This window comes from Diorhabda carinulata, chromosome X (assembly GCF_026250575.1).
Source record: "Diorhabda carinulata isolate Delta chromosome X, icDioCari1.1, whole genome shotgun sequence".
Taxonomy (NCBI): domain Eukaryota; kingdom Metazoa; phylum Arthropoda; class Insecta; order Coleoptera; family Chrysomelidae; genus Diorhabda; species Diorhabda carinulata.
The window spans coordinates 44,471,745-44,480,221 of NC_079472.1; the positions used below are offsets into that span (position 1 = coordinate 44,471,745).

An 8,477-nucleotide genomic window follows, 5' to 3' on the forward strand; every position below is an offset into this window, starting at 1 on the left:
ATCATAATAAAAATCTATTTTAAACACAAAAATAATTTTTCTTCAGTGGTTGGATTTCAAAAATATAGGGCAGCCATCAATTCGTTCAACTGTCAGATCCTGCTTAGATGCTTAGCTATTTAAAAACAAAAACTGCATGAAGAATAATGATTATCCTGAAAAGATGATGGATAACAGTAAAGGGTAAACGTACTATAATACAAGAGCTTCCGTAACAACTATAGAATCAATTCAATAAATATGATATTAGTATAACTAATAATACATTATAAAAACATTTCACTAGAATGTAATACGCAAAAAAACAAAAGAAGTAATATTTTATATCAAGTACCTTGTAACGAGTGGGCCGCTATATAGGACAGACATCTCAATGTTTTGAAAACAGATTGAAAGGTCATCAATACGATAACAAAAAATAAAACAGCATTAACAAACCATGAAATAGACATTTAATTATGAAAATTCGAAAATCCTTGAAACGGAATGAAATCCACGAGAAAGCTGTCGATGATAAATAAGACCTAAGTAAATTGACTAAAATTTAGGTTCTATTTTATAAATTTTAATGCAATTACGAATAATTCATTGAGGACTGCCACATATATTTAAATGTAACAACTAAAGAAAACTTATTTTTAGTGGTTGAAACAGATTTTTATTTCAATACATATTTATGTTAAAGTTGATATATTGTTTAGTATAAGATTAAAATAGGCTAAAACGTTTATTTTTTACATGTTGTAAGATCTAGTTTTCATGCAGAGAAACCTAAAATTAGGAAAATTCTGCAACAAAAACATATAAGAGAGTCTAAGAAATAAGAAACTGAAGAAAATTAATTGTGCTTCCAGCAATTTTTGTCCAGATTGATTTTAAAATTCGTTAAAGCAATGAAATATTAATAATTTTCACCTCAGTATCACTTGTAGATAGTTTAACTATGGCAGAATAGGAAGAGTATACAGTGAGAGGTTCAATATTGCATCTTATATAAAAATAATTTATAACTACTGTCATCAAATAGTATTATGCAAAAATCGTAAAGGTATTGGAAAAGTAATAAAACACAACCAACGATAAAAAACAAAAACAAAAAACGGCTGAATTGGTATAGACATATCGGACTAACACTAAGTATGGTGGCGTTGTCGTTGCTACTTGCCTATGTAGTCTTTTTGCAGCTGCTTTTTCCGTCCTCGCCCTAGCTCATGTAAGCTCCGAAATCAGACGTTGCTGGCTACAAAGTAAGACTATTTCTCTATGTCAAATCACAAGATTTTTCTTTCTGTTTTAATGAAAGCTAGACAATTGCAGAGGAGGTCTGTTATAGTTTCCTCCTCCATTCCACAGAACCGTCAGTTCCAGTCAGCGGTTCTCTGATAGCAGATTTCTGTATGCTCGGTAATTAGGTTTATTAGAATGTATACATCCCTTCTAGCTTTAATATCTCTGTCGCATAGTCTGAAGTTTTTGTCTCACCTACGAACGTTTCTACCAAAGCAATATGACTGAAGCCAGGTCTCTTTTTTCCTTTCTTACATTGGGGCATTTCATAAGAATAGAGACAAATAGATTAACAAGACAATATAGATTGGAAACTATGTCCAAAAAGATTAGGAAGACCTTAAAAGATAAAGATATCCAAAATAAAGCAGCTAGAATCAAAAGCAAAAAGACAGTGGGATAAATAAAAACAAAAGATATCCTAACTGGACACCTCAAAAAATAAAAAACAAAGAGCTTAATAAAATTGAATTAAATGTCAATTATGTATATATATTATATAACCAACACTCACAATGAATGTTGATGAAAGCTATAATTCCCCAAAGAATCAAGAAGACTACAAAATGAAATTAGAATCACTTGTGCAAAATTTGACATATATTCAATATAAAGATAAATTCTGATATTTACAATTTTCAGACAAAGAATCTCTTGGAACATGAAGATACGCTGTTATTACTACATTCCTTTTAGTTTTAATTTTTACTTAGGACTAGTTTGTTTATCAAGACCAGTAGCATTCGCATCAAATTATTTGTTTTCTTAATGAACACATTGTGCAAATTGCACTTGATTTGTAAAGTTTACTCGAATATGTCACTGGCATCTTCCAATATTTCTAAAAAACGTCATTTTTTGGCAAAATATGAGACTTGGTACGAAACAGATGTTTTCTCTTTCTCTTGTTGTTTAAAATTCATTATTAAAATAATAAAATAATAAATAAAATAATGATAAAATAAAATTCATATACATTTATATGTATACAAAAATGGTTTTTAAACAATTTTTTTGTTTTTATACGTTAGTAGAATAAATTTTGTCTGAAAGTAAAATTAATCCTAAACATATTATACAGGGTATTTCAAAAGAAGGTGATCCCATCTCTAGGATAAAAAAAATATTTGGGGTTTGTTCAGTAGAAAAAAATTATACATTTTTTTTACTATTTTACCGCAACTACAGGCAACATTGTATTGAAATATTATACGAATATGTTTTGGAAACTGATCACCATTTAAATTTCCATGTAGAATGTATTAATTTTTATTATAAATTTACCTCAAGTTGCTGCTCAAACAGTAACTTTAAATGAGAGCTGGTAATATGATACCCTTTGGATTCTCATCACACCAGTAGAGTTAAACAAACCTTGTCGTGTAAAACTGGCCTCGTCCGCAAAAAGAATACTTTTTAAATAATTTGGATCGAGGGCTGCACTAGAGTTTACTAAACACTCTCCTAAGGTTAATAACAAATCAGTGTATTCAAAATTTGAGTAAATTTTGATAAATATCTAATCTAACAAACAACAAGGTTTCATAAATGTAATTATTATTCACTTTACGTCATAATTATCAATAAATGACAGTTTTCCATGGCAAACTCAGAGAAAATGGTATTGCCGTGGCAAATTCAAAGTTAAATAATTATGGGTACTCAGGTATTCAGGGCATAAGTATGAAAAAAAAAAACAACAGTTTAAGTCCTAGAATCGCAATACATGATCATCAAATTGTTTGTTTCATACTAAGGTCTCCAATAGCTCGGTGTCCATACTTATTCAACTTTGATAAAAAAGATCTGATACTGATTAGACTGGATTTTTCTGGCGGGATCGCAAATCACTCACAAACCAACAACGAAGCAAAGTAAAAAAAGGTTGTAAAACTTAGTTTGGTTTAAATATCACGTACGATCCAAAATTAGACAAATCAAAGATGTCCATTCAATATTTCTTCTTCGACACTTCTGCATATTCATCAACAGTGACTTCCAATATGTTTACTTATTATATTAGTATACGTTGTAATTGATGTAATTCATTAAAATAGAGTGATAGACTTTTGGAATCCGTCATTTCTTTATAGACATCTTATAAAATTACTCAGTCCTTCAACAGTAACATGTTTTATTGTATAGAATACTACCATATTATCCATTTGTAGTTTTACATCAACAGAAAAAATCTGGAAATATTTGGATTATACGAGGATTGTCTAATTATTCTCAAACGCTTACGTTTGTTTAACAATCGAATAAGTGAGTCATTGTGAAGATTTTTCTGAAAATAGAAAAAACTGAGTATCGAGTTGTATAAACAATTTAAAGCAGCTTAATTCAAACGCAGCGGAATCAGACTAACTAACGAGGAGCGTTCGGGACGACCAAAAACGGAGACAACTATTGATATCATCAAAGAAGCTCATTAAATAATTCCCGAAGGACTGACTGATAAGCTATTCACGCGTTATGTGCTGCATTTGTTCACTTTAAATTAAAAACGCATTCGAATGAACATATCCCATGCCTTAAAGACACGGTTTAAGCAAAATAAGACGAACTTTTGCGACGGTACATAACTGTAACCTGTAATCGTAAAAAGGATGGTTTAAACGTACTTCGATGATCGCCATGGGTGAAATACACTTCGAATTAGTTGAGCACTTACGGTATTCACCAGATCTAACCACCAGCGACTATTTCGACTATATTCTGCTTCATAACCTAAAGATTAATTTGCAGGAGAGGTATTTTCACTAGACGAAGACATGGCATTCGTAAATGTCTATTTTGAAGAGAGAGACGGCAACTATGGTTTGTAAGGGTTAAAATTCTAAAGCACTGCTAGATTGAGATTTATTTATAGACTATGTTGAAACATAAAAATGTTTATTTTTTTATGTCATGTAGGAACTTTTCGAACAACCCTCAATACAATACATAGGTATACTGTATAGAGTATCCTACTCATTCAATTGATCTGACAATTCTATCATACTTTTATGGATTAATCTCTATAAAGAACTTGTAATTCTTTTCCATTTTCCAAACTTTCATACCTTACTAAGTGATTACAATGAAATGCAAACAGTTTGGTGTGAAAATTTGAGAGCTGCCGCAAACTATTTTCGCGTTATTTGAGTATTTAGATCACCTTAAGATGATATTAATTATTACCCGACCTTTGCAAATTGAAAAGTTATCTGAGCTCTCAAATTGAAGTTAAAACTTACAATCAAATGAAATGAATATCACAGAGTTTTGTCAAATTACAAGAAAACTCTTAATACAATTTTCCCTATACATTTCAACATTTCTAAATATCATCTGTGAACTTGTTTGTTGTTAAAGTGAGTTGTGAAATATCACAAAAACGGTAAAAAAATATTTGGATGAAATTTAATTCCATTTTTTAACTTCTATGAAAGTGTAGCAAGAAATTCATAAAAATAATAATCAATTATTATGCTGCTGCTTCATCTGACGTTCATACATTTCATACGACGTTAAGTCCACAGGTGCATATTTGGAACCCTTTCATATAACGGCATGAATATTATATATGTATTTCTTCTGTGAATATTTCTTGGTTTATACATTTTAAACTTGAGATTCGCACAAGGTTATCAAAAAGAAATTCTTGAGAATTGCGCATATTATGTCAAAAACATCTGTCCGCCAAATATAGTACATTCCAATTGATATAAACCTGAGTAGTATAATACAAAAATATAAATACCTTTAGAATAAACTCAAAAATCATTAATCCACGTAAACATTCTGGAATTGTACCACTAAATGCGAGCCTAATAGCGACATCAACATAAAATGTATACGCCTAAAGCAAATTGCAAAATGGCGTACTGCTTGTGAAAATGGCAACACTAAACACAACTTCCGACACTTTAAAGCTCACTGCGCTAGAAATTCTCGAAAAATACTGAAGATACACAAAGGTTTTAATAACTAATAACATGGACCTAATTTTGGATTTTCACCAAAAGAACCCGAAACGTAGAATCGCTGGCTGTCATTTCACAATTTCACTAGTTTCCTGATATCCGTAAAAATAGATTCCTGATGGATTCAATGCAATACACATCCTTCTTAAAGTCTTATTCGTACACTACACTCTCGATAATTGAATAATTATTGTTGTTACACTTATTTTGTTAAAGAAAAAGTACAAATAGGCAGACTTGTGTTAGGGTTGCGCGACATACATATACAACCCCTATAGTCTTATTATCGACGTGCGCCTCGCTGATGGAGAGAGGTAGGGAGTTTAACGACTCGATAGGGGAAACTGCCGCCCCTTCGCAGGAATACTAATTTTAATAATTCATAGTTTAAAATTTCTTAACAATTTATTTAATTCAATATCAGAAGAACATTAATCGAATTGCTTAACATATTGAGAAAGCAAACTTTAGAAGCCAAAAATTTGCAAATTAATTTTACTCGTACTCGAAAAAATTTCTTGTACAATATTTTCTAATCATATTTTCATTTTAGCTGATTGAATTGCTCGCCCTAATGTGTTTTTGATTAGCTAATGGCTTATTAGAAATTGAAATTTGAATTTTGAATCCACAAACGCATATCTAATAATGCATTTACTCATTAACACGCATCTTTCATAAATATGATTAGAATTTCATACGATCATTTAAATTGAACTAGTATTGATGATATCCCAGAGATACCAAAAACTTCATCAAACTTCACTGGTGTTTTGCCGGTTAAAAAAAAAACGTTCCCTCGTCCGAAAATAACATACTATTCTTTAATTTAGAGAGGAAACAGGAGATCATCATACTGTCCGAAAGTCAAGCAGCCATTAGAGCTCTAAGCTCCATTATCATAACATCCAAACTCGTTTGAGATTGCCTAGAAAAATCAAACGAACTAGCAAGAGAAATGAAGTTATCCTACAATGGATTTCGGGATATACCGAAACGAAGGGAAATGAAATAGCTGATAAGCTCGCTAAAGCGGAAACAAGCAGTCTTTCATGTGGTATCAGCTACGGAATAATGGAAAAAGCATTGGAAAAGAAAGTAGATAGGAACAAAACCAATTACTGGGAAAACCTACAGGGACCGAGACAGGCAAATACCTGGGAGCGCTTGAAATAGAAGACGAAGATCTTTGGCAATTACAACCATTCCACATTGTGGACTTTTTAAAAGGAGTGGGATTAACGGATCTCGGGTTCTCCAGTATCACAGCAAGAAAGGGGAGACAATAGATCCTTTGGGTCACAGCAAAAATTTACAGTCTGCTTCGTTATTCACACCTGCACACCTGATAGCATTTTTGACAGTCCTACCTGAGAAGCCTTCATTCTATTATATTATTGATCAGTCGAAAAGAAAAAGATCTGAGTTAAATTGATCCTAATCATACGAGACGAAGTTATAGTGGTAGCTCATTATTATTATTTTAAAAAGAGAAAACGAAGACAACGCTATTTGATTCATCCGAACTTAAGAATAAATGAAAAGCGGAGAATGTTATGTTATAAAGTCACATTTCAGTCATTTCACCGGATGTCAAAGGAAACATTCAATATTTTATTGACCGCAGTATTTCCGTTCATTCAAAAATTGAAAACAAGCTAAAAATGTATTGTTGGTGTAGAAGGAAAGCTTTGACATATTTTATATTATTCGTGTTTTCACTTATTCTATTAATGTGTCTAATATCGTCGCTTTTTTATGACACATCCAGTCTCACGAGACCAGTAGTTCTTAGGTAGTGTAGCGTCGCTGTATCTTTGTTGGAGCACTCCTCGACGACATTCTATTGACTACTCGTTGCGATCGCGTATCGTTAGTGGGCGAGCGGCCTTAATATCAGGCCTCAAAAGTGATTTAAGTGAGCTTTTTTTATCAAAATAGAATACTGGCACAAAAAATGCATTAACTTAAGTAGGTTTAAAAATAATTTGATGTGTATGTACGTCGAAATTCAAATTTAAATTGTGTCACGAGATTGCGGATTCACTCACGCACAAAGAAGTAAAGAGTATGAAAACTAAAAATATATACAGTATATCCAAAAAATACAAAATAGATTATTTAGATGTGAAGATGCACCATCAAAGATCCAGACTGACCAAATAAAAACAAACTATTTACGTATTTTAATATAAATCTTTATTTTCGTCTTAAAATTAGGCATCTTTCGAGCCCATACAAGCAACGCTTAATCCAATTTCCCATACACTGGTAATACTTGACTGGAATGGTCTTCAATACTTTAAGTGAATTAATTTCTATGCCAATCATGCTGAAATGTGACGGTAAATTATCGTAGTGGAAAATTCATGAATTGTCTGCTCACAAATCGGTGTTTACGAAGAATTGCTTTATGTAAACTTTTTAAAAAGGTAATATAGTACTCCTTGGACATGATAGCATCAGTTTTAAATTTTCCAGATCCACCACTAACCCACGGTTACTGTAGCCGGGTGGTTCGGTACGCTCGAGAATTATTGGAACGTCTAGATCAAATTATCGTTATATGCACTGAAGCACTGGAAATGATATATATATAAAAGTTTTTTATATTGATACATTGATGCCGAAAAGGTCATTAATTCATTACTATAAGCTGACTGTATGACATATCGATCTTGTTTTTCTGTAATAACACGTCCTTGTGTTACTGTTAAGTAGCCGTCCTTGGCTACTTCCATGCCTGACCACCACTTCAAGATGATTAATTATTCTACTGACTGTGCTCCGTATCATATTCAACCGAGGAGCAATCTGGAGACGTGAGAGACCTCTTACCACAAAGTAATTATCCTACCTCTATCAAATTGACAACTCATTTTGCGCCATTTTAACTTATTTCTAACCATCAAAATTTTATACAACTAAATTTCTTTTCACACGAATTATTTTTACAAGAATTTCATTTAAAGTGAGTTCAACAGTTAGCATTTTCTCTTTTAATACGAATACTTTTGCTTTAACATGATTTTAGATATTTTAAGAATTCTTTTGTAGATTTTTTTGTTTTATGAAACATGAAACCTGTTTTGATACTCACGACGTAATTAAAAATGGCTGGAAGGATTATTCTGAAACTTGTGTCTCAAATACTTCTTGCTCAAGGTGAAAACCAGTAATTTTTTTATGCTCGCAGTTAAGACATTTTTGTATATATATATA

General features: G+C 31.7%; 1 protein-coding gene across 1 annotated transcript in view; it reads right to left on the bottom strand.

The window, feature by feature from the left end:
* LOC130900633 (inactive rhomboid protein 1) overlaps positions 1-5,527 on the bottom strand; it is a 302,734-nt gene extending 297,207 nt beyond the window's left edge. Inside the window, exon 1 of the mRNA XM_057811369.1 lies at positions 5,033-5,527. The gene's annotated coding sequence lies outside the window, so the exon portion shown is untranslated. The remainder of the gene's footprint in view (positions 1-5,032) is intronic.
* Positions 5,528-8,477: the final 2,950 nt, after the last annotated feature.